General features: G+C 33.6%; 1 protein-coding gene across 1 annotated transcript in view; it reads left to right on the forward strand.

The window, feature by feature from the left end:
• The first annotated feature begins 530 nt into the window (after positions 1-530).
• The window catches only part of LOC130284362 (uncharacterized), a 61,858-nt gene continuing 40,348 nt past the window's right edge, over positions 531-22,040 (forward strand). The window contains exon 1 of the mRNA XM_056534639.1: positions 531-605. The gene's annotated coding sequence lies outside the window, so the exon portion shown is untranslated. The remainder of the gene's footprint in view (positions 606-22,040) is intronic.

Raw genomic sequence — 22,040 nt, forward strand, 5'->3', positions numbered from 1 at the left:
TGTATCTAATCTTATGCTGTGTGATACCATCTGTTAAACCATGTATCTAATCTTATGCTGTGTGATACTGTCTGCTAAACTGTGTATCTAATCCTATCCTGTGTGATACTGTCTGCTAAATTGAGTATCTAATCCTATGCTGTGTGATACTGTCTGCTAAACTGTGTATCTAATCCTATCCTGTGTGATACTGTCTGCTAAATTGAGTATCTAATCCTATGCTGTGTGATACTGTCTGCTAAACTGTGTATCTAATCCTATGCTGTGTGATACTGTCTGCTAAACTGTGTATCTAATCCTATGCTGTGTGATACTGTGTATCTAATCCTATGGTGTGTGGTCAAATCCTATACTGTCTACTAAGCAATGTATCTAATCCTATCCTGTGTAATTATATCTTCTGAGCTGTGTATCTAATCCTGTTTGCTTCTCATCCATCTACTGAACAGTGTATCTAAAGCCTCCTCCTCTTCCTCCTCGTCCTCCTCTTCCTCCTCGTCCTCCTCGTTCTCCTCGGTTTTCATATTTCTTTCACTTTCTTTTTGAGTCTGCAGGGTGCGACCACAGAGCGAGAAAAGAATAAGAGAGACGAAGACACCGGGGAGGTGAGATCTGTTATATATATCATAATGTGTCCTATATACAGTGTATAGAATGTGTAAATAATGTGTATATAATGTGTCCTATATACAGTGTATAGAATGTGTATATAATGTGTCCTATATACAGTGTATAGAATGTGTATATAATGTGTATATAATGTGTCCTATATACAGTGTATAGAATGTGTATATAATGTGTCCTATATACAGTGTATAGAATGTGTATATAATGTGTCCTATATACAGTGTATAGAATGTGTATATAATGTGTCCTATATACAGTGTATAGAATGTGTATATAATGTGTCCTATATACAGTGTATGTAATGTGTATATAATGTGTCCTATATACAGTGTATAGAATGTGTATATAATGTGTCCTATATACAGTGTATATAATGTGTATATAATGTGTCCTATATACAGTGTATAGAATGTGTAAATAATGTGTATAAAATGTGTCCTATATACAGTGTATAGAATGTGTATATAATGTGTCCTATATACAGTGTATATAATGTGTATATAATGTGTCCTATATACAGTGTATAGAATGTGTAAATAATGTGTATAAAATGTGTCCTATATACAGTGTATAGAATGTGTATATAATGTGTCCTATATACAGTGTATATAATGTGTATATAATGTGTATATAATGTGTCCTCTATACAGTGTATAGAATGTGTATAGAATGTGTCCTCTATACAGTGTATAGAATGTGTATATAATGTGTCCTATATACAGTGTGTAGAATGTGTATATAATGTGTATATAATGTGTCCTCTATACAGTGTATAGAATGTGTATATAATGTGTCCTATATACAGTGTATATAATGTGTATATAATGTGTCCTATATACAGTGTATAGAATGTGTATAGAATGTGTCCTCTATACAGTGTATAGAATGTGTATATAATGTGTCCTCTATACAGTGTATAGAATGTGTATATAATGTGTCCTATATACAGTGTATAGAATGTGTATATAATGTGTCCTATATACAGTGTATATAATGTGTATATAATGTGTCCTATATACAGTGTATAGAATGTGTATATAATGTGTCCTATATACAGTGTATAGAATGTGTATATAATGTGTCCTATATACAGTGTATAGAATGTGTATATAATGTGTCCTATATACAGTGTATAGAATGTGTCCTATATACAGTGTATAGAATGTGTATATAATGTGTCCTATATACAGTGTATAGAATGTGTATATAATGTGTATATAATGTGTCCTATATACAGTGTATAGAATGTGTATATAATGTGTCCTATATACAGTGTATAGAATGTGAATATAATGTGTATATAATGTGTCCTATATACAGTGTATAGAATGTGTATATAATGTGTCCTATATACAGTGTATAGAATGTGTATATAATGTGTCCTATATACAGTGTATAGAATGTGTATATAATGTGTCCTATATACAGTGTATAGAATGTGTATATAATGTGTCCTATATACAGTGTATAGAATGTGTATATAATGTGTCCTATATACAGTGTATAGAATGTGTATATAATGTGTATATAACGTGTCCTATATACAGTGTATAGAATGTGTATATAATGTGTCCTATATACAGTGAATAGAATGTGTATAGAATGTGTATATAACGTGTCCTATATACAGTGTATAGAATGTGTATACAATGTGTCCTATATACAGTGTATATAATGTGTATATAATGTGTCCTATATACAGTGTATATAATGTGTATATAATGTGTATATAACGTGTCCTATATACAGTGTATATAATGTGTATATAATGTGTCCTATATACAGTGTATATAATGTGTATATAATGTGTCCTATATACAGTGTGTAGAATGTGTATATAATGTGTCCTATATACAGTGTATAGAATGTGTATATAATGTGTCCTATATACAGTGTATATAATGTGTATATAATGTGTCCTATATACAGTGTATAGAATGTGTATATAATGTGTCCTATATACAGTGTATATAATGTGTATATAATGTGTCCTATATACAGTGTATAGAATGTGTATATAATGTGTCCTATATACAGTGTATATAATGTGTATATAACGTGTCCTATATACAGAGTATAGAATGTGTATACAATGTGTCCTATATACAGTGTATATAATGTGTATATAATGTGTCCTATATACAGTGTATATAATGTGTATATAATGTGTCCTATATACAGTGTATAGAATGTGTATATAATGTGTCCTATACACAGTGTATATAATGTGTATATAATGTGTCCTATATACAGTGTATAGAATGTGTATATAACGTGTCCTATATACAGTGTATAGAATGTGTATATAATGTGTCCTATATACAGTGTATATAATGTGTATATAATGTGTCCTATATACAGTGTATAGAATGTGTATATAATGTGTCCTATATACAGTGTATATAATGTGTATATAATGTGTCCTCTATACAGTGTATAGAATGTGTATATAATGTGTCCTATATACAGTGTATAGAATGTGTATATAATGTGTCCTATATACAGAGTATAGAATGTGTATATAACGTGTCCTATATACAGTGTATAGAATGTGTCTATAATGTGTCCTATATACAGTGTATATAATGTGTATATAACGTGTCCTATATACAGTGTATAGAATGTGTATATAATGTGTCCTATATACAGTGTATAGAATGTGTATATAACGTGTCCTATATACAGTGTATAGAATGTGTCTATAATGTGTCCTATATACAGTGTATATAATGTGTATATAATGTGTCCTATATACAGTGTATAGAATGTGTATATAATGTGTCCTATATACAGTGTATAGAATGTGTATATAATGTGTCCTATATACAGTGTATATAATGTGTATATAATGTGTCCTATATACAGTGTATAGAATGTGTATATAATGTGTCCTATATACAGTGTATATAATGTGTATATAATGTGTCCTCTATACAGTGTATAGAATGTGTATATAATGTGTCCTATATACAGTGTATAGAATGTGTATATAATGTGTCCTATATACAGTGTATATAATGTGTATATAATGTGTCCTATATACAGTGTATAGAATGTGTATATAATGTGTCCTATATACAGTGTATAGAATGTGTAAATAATGTGTATAAAATGTGTCCTATATACAGTGTATAGAATGTGTATATAATGTGTCCTATATACAGTGTATATAATGTGTATATAATGTGTCCTATATACAGTGTATAGAATGTGTAAATAATGTGTATAAAATGTGTCCTATATACAGTGTATAGAATGTGTATATAATGTGTCCTATATACAGTGTATATAATGTGTATATAATGTGTATATAATGTGTCCTCTATACAGTGTATAGAATGTGTATAGAATGTGTCCTCTATACAGTGTATATAATGTGTATATAATGTGTCCTATATACAGTGTATATAATGTGTATATAATGTGTCCTATATACAGTGTATAGAATGTGTATATAATGTGTCCTATATACAGTGTATAGAATGTGTATATAATGTGTCCTATATACAGTGTATAGAATGTGTATATAATGTGTCCTATATACAGTGTATAGAATGTGTCCTATATACAGTGTATAGAATGTGTATATAATGTGTCCTATATACAGTGTATAGAATGTGTATATAATGTGTATATAATGTGTCCTATATACAGTGTATAGAATGTGTATATAATGTGTCCTATATACAGTGTATAGAATGTGAATATAATGTGTATATAATGTGTCCTATATACAGTGTATAGAATGTGTATATAATGTGTCCTATATACAGTGTATAGAATGTGTATATAATGTGTCCTATATACAGTGTATAGAATGTGTATATAATGTGTCCTATATACAGTGTATAGAATGTGTATATAATGTGTCCTATATACAGTGTATAGAATGTGTATATAATGTGTCCTATATACAGTGTATAGAATGTGTATATAATGTGTATATAATGTGTCCTATATACAGTGTATAGAATGTGTATATAATGTGTCCTATATACAGTGAATAGAATGTGTATATAATGTGTATATAATGTGTATATAATGTGTCCTATATACAGTGTATAGAATGTGTATACAATGTGTCCTATATACAGTGTATATAATGTGTATATAATGTGTCCTATATACAGTGTATATAATGTGTATATAATGTGTATATAACGTGTCCTATATACAGTGTATATAATGTGTATATAATGTGTCCTATATACAGTGTATATAATGTGTATATAATGTGTCCTATATACAGTGTGTAGAATGTGTATATAATGTGTCCTATATACAGTGTATAGAATGTGTATATAATGTGTCCTATATACAGTGTATATAATGTGTATATAATGTGTCCTATATACAGTGTATAGAATGTGTATATAATGTGTCCTATATACAGTGTATATAATGTGTATATAATGTGTCCTATATACAGTGTATAGAATGTGTATATAATGTGTCCTATATACAGTGTATATAATGTGTATATAACGTGTCCTATATACAGAGTATAGAATGTGTATACAATGTGTCCTATATACAGTGTATATAATGTGTATATAATGTGTCCTATATACAGTGTATATAATGTGTATATAACGTGTCCTATATACAGTGTATATAATGTGTATATAATGTGTCCTATATACAGTGTATATAATGTGTATATAATGTGTCCTATATACAGTGTGTAGAATGTGTATATAATGTGTACTATATACAGTGTATAGAATGTGTATATAATGTGTCCTATATACAGTGTATAGAATGTGTATATAATGTGTCCTATATACAGTGTATATAATGTGTATATAATGTGTCCTATATACAGTGTATAGAATGTGTATATAATGTGTCCTATATACAGTGTATAGAATGTGTATATAATGTGTCCTATATACAGTGTATAGAATGTGTATATAATGTGTCCTATATACAGTGTATAGAATGTGTATATAATGTGTATATAATGTGTCCTATATACAGTCTATAGAATGTGTATATAATGTGTCCTATATACAGTGTATAGAATGTGTATATAACGTGTCCTATATACAGTGTATAGAATGTGTATATAATGTGTCCTATACACAGTGTATATAATGTGTATATAATGTGTCCTATATACAGTGTATAGAATGTGTATATAACGTGTCCTATATACAGTGTATAGAATGTGTATATAATGTGTCCTATATACAGTGTATAGAATGTGTATATAATGTGTCCTATATACAGTGTATAGAATGTGTATATAATGTGTCCTATATACAGTGTATATAATGTGTATATAATGTGTCCTCTATACAGTGTATAGAATGTGTATATAATGTGTCCTATATACAGTGTATAGAATGTGTATATAATGTGTATATAATGTGTCCTATATACAGTGTATAGAATGTGTATATAATGTGTCCTATATACAGTGTATAGAATGTGTATATAACGTGTCCTATATACAGTGTATAGAATGTGTCTATAATGTGTCCTATATACAGTGTATATAATGTGTATATAATGTGTCCTATATACAGTGTATAGAATGTGTATATAATGTGTCCTATATACAGTGTATATAATGTGTATATAATGTGTCCTCTATACAGTGTATATAATGTGTATATAATGTGTCCTCTATACAGTGTATAGAATGTGTATATAATGTGTCCTATATACAGTGTATAGAATGTGTATATAATGTGTCCTCTATACAGTGTATAGAATGTGTATATAATGTGTCCTATATACAGTGTATAGAATGTGTATATAATGTGTCCTATATACAGTGTGTAGAATGTGTATATAATGTGTCCTATATACAGTGTATATAATGTGTATATAATGTGTCCTATATACAGTGTATAGAATGTGTATATAATGTGTCCTCTATACAGTGTATAGAATGTGTATATAATGTGTCCTACATATAATATATATCCTGTTTATATTGTGTCTTATATATGATGCATCCTTTATATATTGTATCCTGTATATAATGTGTCCTGTATATATGATGTATCCTGTATATAATGTTTCCTATATATGATTTTTCCTGTATATAATGTGTCCTATATATGATGTATGCTGTATATAATGTTTCCTATATATGATTTTTCCTGTATATAATGTGTCCTATATATGATGTATGCTGTATATAATGTTTCCTATATATGATGTATCCTGTATATAATGTGTCCTATATATGATGTATCCTGTATATAATGTTTCCTATATATGATTTTTCCTGTATATAATATGTCCTATATATGATGTATCCTGTATATAATGTGTCCTACATATGATGTATCCTGTATATAATGTGTCCTCTATATGATGTATCCTGTATATAATGTGTCCTATATATGATGTATCCTGTATATAATGTGTCCTATATATGATTTTTCCTGTATATAATGTGCTATATATGATGTATCCTGTATATAATGTGCTATATACGATGTATCCTGTATATAATGTGCTATATATGATGTATCCAGTATATAATGTGTCCTATATATGATGTATCCTGTTTATATTGTGTCCTATATATGATGTATCCTGTATATATTGTATCCTGTTTATATTGTGTCCTATATATGATGTATCCTGTATATAATGTGTCCTATATATAATGTGTCCTATATATAATGTGTCCTATATATGATGTATCCTGTATATAATGTGTCCTATATATGATGTATCCTGTATATAATGTGTCCTATATATGATGTATCCTGTATATAATGTGTCCTACATATGATGTATCCTGTTTATATTGTGTCCTATATATGATGTATCCTGTATATATTGTATCCTGTATATAATTAGTGTTGCTCGCGAATATTCGCAATTCGAATATTATTCGCGAATATCGCATATTCGCGAATTCACGAATTTCGCGAATATAGCGCTATATATTCGTAATTACGAATATTCGTTTTTTTTTTTTTTTGTTTTTTTTCTTCACAGTACACATCACAGTGATCACCCCTCTCTGCTTCCAGCTTGTGTTGTGTAAAGAAGGCTCTAATACTATTGTCTGAGACTGGCGCTCGAAAATTCGCATATGCGAAAATTAACATACACTAAATTTCGAATATGCGAATTTTCACATATGTTAATTTTCGCATACGCGAATTGTCGCATATGCGAAAATAAAAGGAGGAGATAACGAATATGCGAATATTCGCGAATATATGACGAATATTCGTCCATATATTCGTGAATATTCGCGAATTCGAATATGGCCTATGCCGCTCAACACTATATATAATGTGTCCTATATAGGATTGTGGTAACCTTGGGTGATAAAGCCTTGTGGGGTGTAGGGTAGTTAGGGTGTTGCTGTTCAGAATAGTAAAGGGCGCTGTTAACCCTTGTTACACGTGACGCCAGGGTGAGGGTTAAATGCTGTGTTCTTGATAGGCCAATTGTCACCCTTCCCAAGAGCAATAGGTGACGCAGAAATAAAGGATTGTCCACAACCGCTGTTAACTGAAAACTTGCAGGAACTTTTACTGAAGAATTTCTGTACATGCAGCAATAGTAACAGTCCAGATAACAGTCTCTATAGATATAGCTGAGCAGCGATTGACAGTCGGTTGGGATCAGATAAGCTCAGTTTAGCTTCTTAGGGATTGTATAGCAGAGATCCGCTGGATTTATGGGGGTATTTAGGTCCAGTGATCTTGCGGTGAGTAGCGGGGAATTGCTTAGTATATCCGCTATGTTAGAGGCCGAGGCCACAAGGTTTGGCCTAGTAAATTGTCTTGTAAGCTGCGGAGGTCCTACCTCATCCAGAGTCAGCAATTTAAGAGAGCGAGAAATGGCCGTGGCTCCCTTATATATGGGCTGAGCCGTTTTGGATTGGTCCATAACAACTGTCACTCACCGTTACATTGCATTGTGGGTGAACACGTCATGAGAACCTCCAAAGGTCCTGTAGAAAACCATAGAGTTCAAATCTAACCACATGACCCGCAGGTCCTGCTACGCTGAATAGGTAGGAAATTACATATATTCATATTAATATCCTTATACTTATATTGATATGAATTTCAATACAAATATAAACTAACTGAGGGGGGACAAGGGGATAACTATAGATGAGGGACCCCGACGTTCCTAGGGACTCTGACTATGGGGACCTCTATACAGGTAACGTATACAATGCGCTACCGGGACACCACAGGATGTATCCTGTATATAATGTGTCCTATATATGATGTATCCTGTATATAATGTGTCCTATATATGATGTATCCTGTATATAATGTGTCCTATATATAATGTATACTGTATATAATGTGTCCTATATATGATGTATCCTGTATATAATGTGTCCTATATATGATGTATCCTGTATATAATGTGTCCTACATATAATATATCTCCTGTATATAATGTGTCCTATATATGATGTATCCTGTATATAATGTGTCCTATATATGATGTATCCTGTATATAATGTGCTATATATGATGTATCCTGTATATAATGTGTCCTATATATGATGTATCCTGTATATAATGTGTCCTGTATATGATGTATCCTGTATATAATGTGTCCTATATATGATGTATCCTGTATATAATGTGTCCTATATATGATGTATCCTGTATATAATGTGCCCTACATATAATATATCTCCTGTATATAATGTGTCCTATATATGATGTATCCTGTATATAATGTGTCCTATATATGATGTATCCTGTATATAATGTGTTATATATATGATGTATCATGTATATAATGTGTCCTATATATGATGTATCCTGTATATAATGTGTATATAATGTGTCCTGTATATATGATGTATCCTGTATATAATGTGTCCTATATATGATGTATCCTGTATATAATGTGTCCTATATATGATGTATCCAGTATATAATGTGTCCTATATATGATGTATCCTGTATATGATGTGTCCTATATATGATGTATCCTGTATATAATGTGTCCTATATATGATGTATCCTGTATATAATGTGTCCTATATATGATGTATCCTGTATATAATGTTTCCTATATATGATGTATCCTGTATATAATGTGTCCTATATATGATGTATCCTATATATGATGTATCCTGTATATAATGTGTCCTATATATGATGTATCCTGTATATAATGTGTCCTATATATGATGTGTCCTATATATGATGTATCCTGTATATAATGTGTCCTATATATGATGTATCCTGTATATAATGTGTATATAATGTGTCCTGTATATAATGTGTCCTATATATGATGTATCCTGTATATAATGTGTCCTATATATGATGTATCCTGTATATAATGTGTCCTATATATGATGTGTCCTATATATGATGTATCCTGTATATAATGTGTCCTATATATGCTGTATCCTATATATGATGTGTCCTATATATGATGTATCCTGTATATAATGTGTCCTATATATGATGTATCCTGTATATAATGTGCCCTACATATAATATATCTCCTGTATATAATGTGTCCTATATATGATGTATCCTGTATATAATGTGTCCTATATATGATGTATCCTGTATATAATGTGTTATATATATGATGTATCATGTATATAATGTGTCCTATATATGATGTATCCTGTATATAATGTGTATATAATGTGTCCTGTATATATGATGTATCCTGTATATAATGTGTCCTATATATGATGTATCCTGTATATAATGTGTCCTATATATGATGTATCCAGTATATAATGTGTCCTATATATGATGTATCCTGTATATGATGTGTCCTATATATGATGTATCCTGTATATAATGTGCCCTATATATGATGTATCCTGTATATAATGTGTCCTATATATGATGTATCCTATATATGATGTATCCTGTATATAATGTGTCCTATATATGATGTATCCTGTATATAATGTGTCCTATATATGATGTGTCCTATATATGATGTATCCTGTATATAATGTGTCCTATATATGATGTATCCTGTATATAATGTGTATATAATGTGTCCTGTATATAATGTGTCCTATATATGATGTATCCTGTATATAATGTGTCCTATATATGATGTATCCTGTATATAATGTGTCCTATATATGATGTGTCCTATATATGATGTATCCTGTATATAATGTGTCCTATATATGCTGTATCCTATATATGATGTGTCCTATATATGATGTATCCTGTATATAATGTGTCCTATATATGCTGTATCCTGTATATAATGTGTCCTATATATGATGTATCCTGTATATAATGTGTCCTACATATGTTGAATCCTGTATATAATTTGTCCTATATATGATGTATCCTATATATGATGTATCCTGTATATAATGTGTCCTATATATGATGTATCCTGTATATAATGTGCTATATATGATGTATCCTGTATATAATGTGTTCTATATATGATGTATCCTGTATATAATGTGTCCTATATATGATGTATCCTGTATATAATGTGTCCTATATATGATATATCCTGTATATAATGTGTCCTATATATGATGTATCCTGTATATAATGTGCCCTACATATAATATATCTCCTGTATATAATGTGTCCTGTATATGATGTATCCTGCATTTAATGTGTCCTATATATGATTTATCCTGTATATAATGTGTCCTATATATGATGTATCCTGTATATAATGTGCCCTATATATGATGTATCCTGTATATAATGTGTCCTATATATGATGTATCCTATATATGATGTATCCTGTATATAATGTGTATATAATGTGTCCTGTATATAATGTGTCCTATATATGATGTATCCTGTATAAATGTATCCTATATATGATGTATCCTGTATATAATGTGCCCTATATATGATGTATCCTGTATATAATGTGTAATATATGATGTATCCTGTATATAATGTGTCCTATATATGATGTATCCTGTATATAATGTGTCCTATATATGATGTATCCTGTATATAATGTGTCCTATATATAATGTATCCTATATATGATGTACCCTGTATATAATGTGTCCTATATATGATGTATCCTGTATATAATGTGTCCTATGTATGATGTATTATGTATATAATGTGTCCTGTATATAATGTGCCCTGTATATGATGTATCCTATATATGATGTATCCTGTATATAATGTGTCCTATATATGATGTATCCTGTATATAATGTGTCCTCTATATGATGTATCCTGTATATAATGTGTCCTATATATGATGTATCCTGTATGTAATGTGTCCTCTATATGATGTATCCTGTATATAATGTGTCCTATATATGATGTATCCTGTATATAATGTGTCCTATATATGATGTATCCTGTATATAATGTGTATATAAGGTGTCCTATACATGATGTATCCTGTATATAATGTGTCCTATATATGATGTATCCTATATATAATGTGTCCTGTATATGATGTATCCTGTATATAATGTGTCCTATATATGATGTATCCTGTATATAATGTGTCCTATATATGATGTATTCTGTATATAATGTGTCCTATATATGATGTATCCTGTATATAATGTGTCCTATATATGATGTATCCTGTATATAATGTGTCCTATACATGATGTATCCTGTATATAATGTGTCCTATATATGATGTATCCTGTATATAATGTGTCCTATATATGATGTATCCTGTATATAATGTGTCCTATATATGATGTATCCTGTATATAATGTGTCATATACATGATGTATCCTGTATATAATGTGTCCTATATATGATGTATCCTGTATATAATGTGTATATAATGTGTCCTGTATATATGATGTATCCTGTATATAATGTGTCCTATATATGATGTATCCTGTATATAATGTGCTATATATGATGTATCCTGTATATAATGTGTCCTATATATGATGTATCCTGTATATAATGTGTCCTATATATGATGTATCCTGTATATAATGTGTCCTATATATGATGTATCCTATATATGATGTATCCTGTATATAATGTGTATATAATGTGTCCTGTATATAATGTGTCCTATATATGATGTATCCTGTATAAATGTATCCTATATATGATGTATCCTGTATATAATGCGCCCTATATATGATGTATCCTGTATATAATGTGTCCTATATATGATGTATCCTGTATATAATGTGTCCTATATATGATGTATCCATATATAGGACACATTATATACAGGATACATCACATATAGGACACATTATATACAGGATACATCATATATAGGACACATTATATACAGGATACATCATATATAGGGCGCATTATATACAGGATACATCATATATAGGATACATTTATACAGGATACATCATATATAGGACACATTATATACAGGACACATTATATACACATTATATACAGGATACATCATATATAGGATACATCATATATAGGACACATTATATACAGGATACATCATATATAGGACACATTATATACAGGATACATCATATATAGGACACATTATATACAGGATACATCATATATAGCACATTATATACAGGATACATCATATATAGGACACATTATATACAGGATACATCATATATACAGGACACATTATATACACATTATATACAGGATAAATCATATATAGGACACATTATATACAGGATACATCGTATATAGCACATTATATACAGGATACATCATATATAGGACACATTATATACAGGATACATCATATATAGGACACATTATATACAGGATACATCATATATAGGACACATTATATACAGGATACATCATATATAGGACACATTATATACAGGATACATCATGTATAGGACACATTATATACAGGATACATCATGTATAGGACACATTATATACAGGATACATCATATATAGGACACATTATATACAGGATACATCATATATAGAACACATTATATACAGGATACATCATATATAGGACACATTATATACAGGATACATCATATATAGGACACATTATATACAGGATACATCATATATAGGACACATTATATATAGGACACATTATATACAGGATACATCATATATAGGACACATTATATACAGGATACATCATGTATAGGACACCTTATATACACATTATATACAGGATACATCATATATAGGACACATTATATACAGGATACATCATATATAGGACACATTATATACAGGATACATCATATAGAGGACACATTACATACAGGATACATCATATATAGGACACATTATACACAGATGTATCCTGTATATAATGTGTATATAATGTGTCCTGTATATAATGTGTCCTATATATGATGTATCCTGTATATAATGTGTCCTATATATGATGTATCCTGTATATAATGTGTCCTATATATGATGTGTCCTATATATGATGTATCCTGTATATAATGTGTCCTATATATGATGTATCCTGTATATAATGTGTATATAATGTGTCCAGTATATAATGTGTCCTATATATGATGTGTCCTTTATATGATGTATCCTGTATATAATGTGTCCTATATATGCTGTATCCTATATATGATGTGTCCTATATATGATGTATCCTGTATATAATGTGTCCTATATATGCTGTATCCTGTATATAATGTGTCCTATATATGATGTATCCTGTATATAATGTGTCCTATATGTGTTGAATCCTGTATATAATTTGTCCTATATATGATGTATCCTATATATGATGTATCCTGTATATAATGTGTCCTATATATGATGTATCCTGTATATAATGTGCTATATATGATGTATCCTGTATATAATGTGTCCTATATATGATGTATCCTGTATATAATGTGTCCTATATATGATGTATCCTGTATATAATGTGTCCTATATATGATGTGTCCTGTATATAATGTGTCCTATATATAATGTGTCCTATATATGATGTATCCTGTATATAATGTGTCCTATATATGATGTATCCTGTATATAATGTGTCCTATATATGATGTATCCTGTATATAATGTGTCCTATATATGATGTATCCTGTATATTATGTGTCCTATGTATGATGTATCCTGTATATAATGTGTCCTGTATATAATGTGTCCTGTATATGATGTATCCTATATATGATGTATCCTGTATATAATGTGTCCTATATATGATGTATCCTGTATATAATGTGTCCTCTATATGATGTATCCTGTATATAATGTGTCCTATATATGATGTATCCTGTATATAATGTGTCCTCTATATGATGTATCCTGTATATAATGTGTCCTATATATGATGTATCCTGTATATAATGTGTCCTATATATGATGTATCCTGTATATAATGTGTCCTATATATGATGTATCCTGTATATAATGTGTCCTATATATGATGTATCCTGTATATAATGTGCTATATATGATGTATCCTGCATATAATGTGCTATATATGATGTATCCTGTATATAATGTGCTATATATGATGTATCCTGTATATAATGTGTCCTATATATGATGTATCCTGTATATAATGTGCTATATATGATGTATCCTGTATATAATATGTCCTATATATGATGTATCCTGTATATAATGTGTATATAATGTGTCCTGTATATATGATGTATCCTGTATATAATGTTTCCTATATATGATGTATCCTGTATATAATGTGCTATATTCGATGTATCCTGTATATAATGTGTCCTATATATGATGTATTCTGTATATAATGTGTATATAATGTGTCCTGTATATAGGATGTATCCTGTATATAATGTGTCCTATATATGATGTATCCTGTATATAATGTGTCCTATATATGATGTATCCTGTATATGATGTATCCTGTATATAATGTGTCCTATATATGATGTATCCTGTATATAATGTGCTATATATGATGTATCCTGTATATGATGTGTCCTATATATGATGTATCCTGTATATAATGTGTCCTATATATGATGTATCCTGTATATAATGTGTATATGTGTCCTATATACAGTGTGTAAAATGTGTATATAATGTGGTATATATGATGTATCCTGTATATAATGTGTCCTATATATGATGTATCCTGTATATAATGTATCCTGTATATAATGTGCTATATATGATGTATCCTGTATATAATGTGCTATATATGATGTATCCTGTATATAATGTGCTATATATGATGTATCCTGTATATAATGTGTCCTATATACGATGTATCCTGTATATAATGTATCCTGTATATAATGTGCTATATATGATGTATCCTGTATATAATGTGCTATATACGATGTATCCTGTATATAATGTGCTATATACGATGTATCCTGTATATAATGTGCTATATATGATGTATCCTGTATATAATGTGTCCTGTATATATAATGTATCCTGTATATAATGTGTCCTATATATGATGTATCCTGTATATAATGTGCTATATATGATGTATCCTGTATATAATGTGCTATATACAATGTATCCTGTATATAATGTGCTATATATGATGTATCCTGTATATAATGTGTCCTATATATGATGTGTCCTGTACATAATGTCCTATATATGATGTATCCTGTATATAATGTGCTATATACGATGTATCCTGAATATAATGTGCTATATATGATGTATCCTGTATATAATATGTCCTATATATGATGTATCCTGTATATAATGTGTCCTATATATGATGTATTCTGTATATAATGTGTCCTATATATGATGTATCCTGTATATAATGTGTCCTATATATGATGTATCCTGTATATAATGTGCTATATACGATGTATTCTGTATATAATGTGCTATATATGATGTATCCTGTATATAATGTGTCCTATATATGATGTGTCCTGTACATAATGTCCTATATATGATGTATCCTGTATATAATGTGCTATATACGATGTATCCTGTATATAATGTGCTATATATGATGTATCCTGTATATAATATGTCCTATATATGATGTATCCTGTATATAGTGTGTCCTATATATGATGTATCCTGTATATAATATGTCCTATATATGATGTATCCTGTATATAATGTCCTATATATGATGTATCCTGTATATAATGTGTCCTATATATGATGTATCCTGTATGTAATGTGTCCTCTATATGATGTATCCTGTATATAATGTGTCCTGTATATAATGTGTCCTGTATATAATGTGTATATAATCTACCGCACTAGATGTTTACTTGAATAAGTCTATTTGAGTTATGTAAAAGTTTACAACACTTTACCATAAAAGAAAAATCATATATATCCTACAAATGTACAAAATGGGGACTAAAATTGATTAGTGTTGCTCTCTAATATTCGCAATGCAAATTTTATTCGCGAATATAGCACGATATATTTACAATTACGAATATTTTTTTTTTCCAGTACACATCACAGTGATCCCCTCTCTGCTTCCAGCTTGTGTGGTGTAAAGATTAGGCTCTAATACTACTGTGTAAGACTGGCGTGACGCAAATTTTTGCATATGTTAATTTTCGCATTTTAAATTTTTTGCATATGCGAAAATAAAACGTGAATGTTACAAATATGCGAATTTAGCGAATATATGACGAATATTCGTATATATATTCGCAAAATATCGGGAATTCGAATATGGCTTCTGCCACTCAACACTAAAATTGATGTCATAATCTTTATTGAGGTCAGAAAAAAGTACAAAACAAATAAAATCACATTAAAAAAAGCACAGAACAACGCGGCAAAAAATATACCCACAGGTAAACGGTGGAATCTGCTGGATGGAGACAGGAAGTTTTCCTCCCGGGGTGGTATATGGGGGTAAAGTGCAAGATGACTGCACAAGGGTCCGAGCAGCTATATGTATACTGCAATACAGTGACCCCCCGACCTACGATGGCCCCAACATACCATATATATACAGTGACCCCCCCGACCTACGATGGCCCCAACATACCATATATATACAGTGACCCCCCAGACCTACGATGGTCCCGACATACCATATATATACAGTGACCCCCCGACCTCCGATGGCCCCGACATACCATATATATACAGTGACCCCCCGACCTACGATGGCCCCAACATACCATATATATATACAGTGACCCCCCGATCTACGATGGTCCCGACATACCATATATATACAGTGACCCCCCGACCTCCGATGGCCCCGACATACCATATATATACAGTGACCCCCCGACCTACGATGGCCCCTAACATACCATATATATATACAGTGACCCCCCGACCTACGATGGTCCCGACATACCATATATATACAGTGACCCCCCGACCTCCGATGGCCCCGACATACCATATATATACAGTGACCCCCCGACCTACGATGGCCCCAACATACCATATATATACAGTGACCCCCCGACCTACGATGGCCCCGACATACCATATATATACAGTGACCCCCCGACCTACGATGGCCCCAACATACCATATATATATACAGTGACCCCCCGATCTACGATGGCCCCAACATACCATATATATATATATATATATATATATATATATATATATATATATACAGTGACCCCCGACCTACGATGGCCCCGACATACCATATATATACAGTGACCCCCCCGACCTACGATGGCCCCAACATACCATATATATACAGTGACCCCCCGACCTACGATGGCCCCAACATACCATATATATACAGTGACCCCCCCGACCTACGATGGCCCCGACATACCATATATATATATATATATACAGTGACCCCCGACCTACGATGGCCCCGACATACCATATATATACAGTGACCCCCCAACCTACGATGGCCCCAACATACCATATATATATACAGTGACCCCCGACCTACAATGGCCCCGACATACCATATATATACAGTGACCCCCGACCTACGATGGCCCCAACATACCGTATATATATACAGTGACCCCCCGACCTACGATGGCCCCAAGATACCATATATATACAGTGACCCCCCAACCTACGATGGCCCCAACATACCATATATATACAGTGACCCCCCGACCTACGATGGCCCCAACATACCTTATATATACAGTGACCCCCCGACCTACGATGGCCCCAACATACCATATATATACAGTGACCCCCGACCTACGATGGCCCCGACATACCATATATATACAGTGACCCCCCGACCTACGATGGCCCCAACATACCATATATATACAGTGACCCCCCGACCTATGATGGCCCCAACATACCATATATATACAGTGACCCCCCCGACCTACAATGGCCCCAACATACCATATATATATACAGTGACCCCCCGACCTACGATGGTCCCAACATACCTTATATATACAGTGACCCCCCGACCTACAATGGCCCATACACACCATATATATACAGTGACCCCCCCGACCTACGATGGCCCCAACATACCATATATATACAGTGACCCCCCCGACCTACGATGGCCCCGACATACCATATATATACAGTGACCCCCGACCTACGATAGCCCCGACATACCATATATATATACAGTGACCCCCCGACCTACGATGGCCCCAACATACCATATATATACAGTGACCCCCCGACCTACGATGGCCCCAACATACCATATATATACAGTGACCCCCCGACCTACGATGGCCCCGACATACCATATATATACAGTGACCCCCGACCTACGATAGCCCCGACATACCATATATATATACAGTGACCCCCCGACCTACGATGGCCCCAACATACCATATATATACAGTGACCCCCCGACCTACGATGGCCCCGACATACCATATATATACAGTGACCCCCGACCTACGATAGCCCCGACATACCATATATATATACAGTGACCCCCCGACCTACGATGGCCCCAACATACCATATATATACAGTGACCCCCCGATCTACGATGTCCCCAACATACCATATATATACAGTGACCCCCCGACCTACGATGGCCCCGACATACCATATATATATACAGTGACCCCCCGACCTACGATGGCCCCAACATACCATATATATATACAGTGACCCCCCGACCTACGATGGCCCCAACATACCATATATATACAGTGACCCCCCGACCTACGATGGCCCCGACATACCATATATATACAGTGACCCCCCGACCTACGATGGCCCCAACATACCTTATATATACAGTGACCCCCGACCTACGATGGCCCCGACATACCATATATATACAGTGACCTCCCGACCTACGATGGCCCCGACATACCATATATATACAGTGACCCCCCCAACCTACAATGGCCCCAACATACGATCATTTCAACATACGATGCATTTGTATGTCGGGCCATCGCATAAACGGCTATCCTGCAGCGCAGACTGTTTCAGCTGCCCCCGGATAGCCGTTTACGGTGCCCCGTGTGGTCCGCTAACGATCACTTACCTGTCCTTGGGGCTCCGGCGCGTCCTCTTCGGGATCCCCTGCATCGCCGGCGCTCTCCATCGTTGTCATCACGTTGCTGCGCACGCCGTTCCGTCATCCAATAGGAGCGGCGTGCGTAGCGATGTGACGGCGGCGACAGAGAGCGCGGATGCCGGGGAAGCAGAGGCCTTGCCGGAGTGTCGGGGACACCTCAGGGACGCGGTGACAGCGATGGACGGCGACATCCCGGGCAGCGGTGACGAGCGGTGACGGAGCGGACAGGTGAGTACAACTTCCTCTAGCAGTGGTCTACAACCTCTGGACCTCCAGATGTTGCAAAACTACAACTCCCAGCATGCCCGGACAGCCAACGGCTGTCCGGGCATGCTGGGTGTTGTAGTTTTGCAACATCTGGAGGTCTGCAGGCTGTAGACCACTGTCCTATACTTTACATTGCCCGGATCCCTCAACATGCGATGGTTTCAACAAACGATGGTCCATTTGGAGCGGATTACCATTGTATGTTGGGGGACCACTGTATAGTAATCCCGGCAATAAAAAAGTGCCAAAGCGCATATAGTAATATATGTAAATAAACCCCTCGGCACCGCACACATTACCTGTGGGTCACACAGAACATTTCCCTAACGTGCGTTTCGCGTTACGCTTGATCACAGGGTCACCCATCTGACCAGGCCATGTTTCTCCACAGAGATATGGGATAAGATGTTTGCAGGGGAGTACTCCTTTTTTTTTTAAATCAACTGGTGCCAGAAAGTTAAACAGATTTGTAAATTACTTCTATTAAATAATCTTAATCCTTCCAGTACTTATCAGCTGGTGTTATGATCAGCTCTCTGCTGACACCTCTGTCCATTTTAGGAATTGTCCAGAGTAGGCGCAAATCCCCATAGAAAACCTCTCTTGCTCTGGACAGATCCTAAAATGGGCAGAGGTGTCAGCAGAGAGCACTGTGGTCAGAACGGAAAGGAAATTCAAAAAGAAAAGAACTTCCTGTGGATCATAACAGCAGCTGATAAGTACTGGAACGATAAATTTTTTTTTATTATAAGTAATTTACAAATCTATTTAACTTTCTGCCAGGCCAGCCCGGAGCACACTTGTTTACATCTAAGATACTTTACTGTTTATGAAGAACGTTCACCTCTGTGATCAATGAGGGGAAATGATAAATGACGTATACCCAGGAAAACAGGGAAAAACTTCCTTCACACAGACAATAAAACATTTCCCTAATATATGTAAATCCACAAAGAGATTCATATAATGGGATCTAAATGTATAGAGATATGGATACACTGAGTGACCCCGTTATTACAAATCTCTATTATTAGGGCTTGGAAACATCAGAACTGCAGTCATTCATCGTAGAAATGATCCCACTAGGTGATGAAAATGTTCTGCAGGAATATCGCCCCATGTGGACAGGACCGATTCTCACAGTTTTCTCCGCACATGAGATGGAGGTCGTGACATGCTCCAGAATAGACAATTCTACCCCGTTCAAGAGATGTCACTCTTGACCAGGTCATGTTTCTCCACAGAGATCTGGATCCATCTGACCAGGACATGTTTCTCTATAGAGATCTGGATCCATCTGACCAGGACGTTTCTTCACAGAGATCTGGATCCATCTGACCAGGACATGTTTCTCCACAGAGATCTGGATCCATCTGACCAGGACATGTTTCTCTGTAGAGATCTGGATCCATCTGACCAGGTCATGTTTCTCTATAGAGATCTGGATCCATCTGACCAGGTCATGTTTCTCTGTAGAGATCTGGATCCATCTGACCAGGTCATGTTTCTCTATAGAGATCTGGATCCATCTGACCAGGACATGTTTCTCTATAGAGATCTGGATCCATCTGACCAGGCCATGTTTCTCTATAGAGATCTGGATCCATCTGACCAGGTCATGTTTCTCTGTAGAGATCTGGACCCATCTGACCAGGACATGTTTCTCTATAGAGATCTGGATCCATCTGACCAGGCCATGTTTCTCTATAGAGATCTGGATCCATCTGACCGGGCCATGTTTCTCTATAGAGATCTGGACCCATCTGACCAGGCCATGTTTCTCTATAGAAATCTGGATCCATCTGACCAGGCC

Source organism: Hyla sarda, chromosome 8 (assembly GCF_029499605.1).
Source record: "Hyla sarda isolate aHylSar1 chromosome 8, aHylSar1.hap1, whole genome shotgun sequence".
Taxonomy (NCBI): Eukaryota; Metazoa; Chordata; class Amphibia; order Anura; family Hylidae; genus Hyla; species Hyla sarda.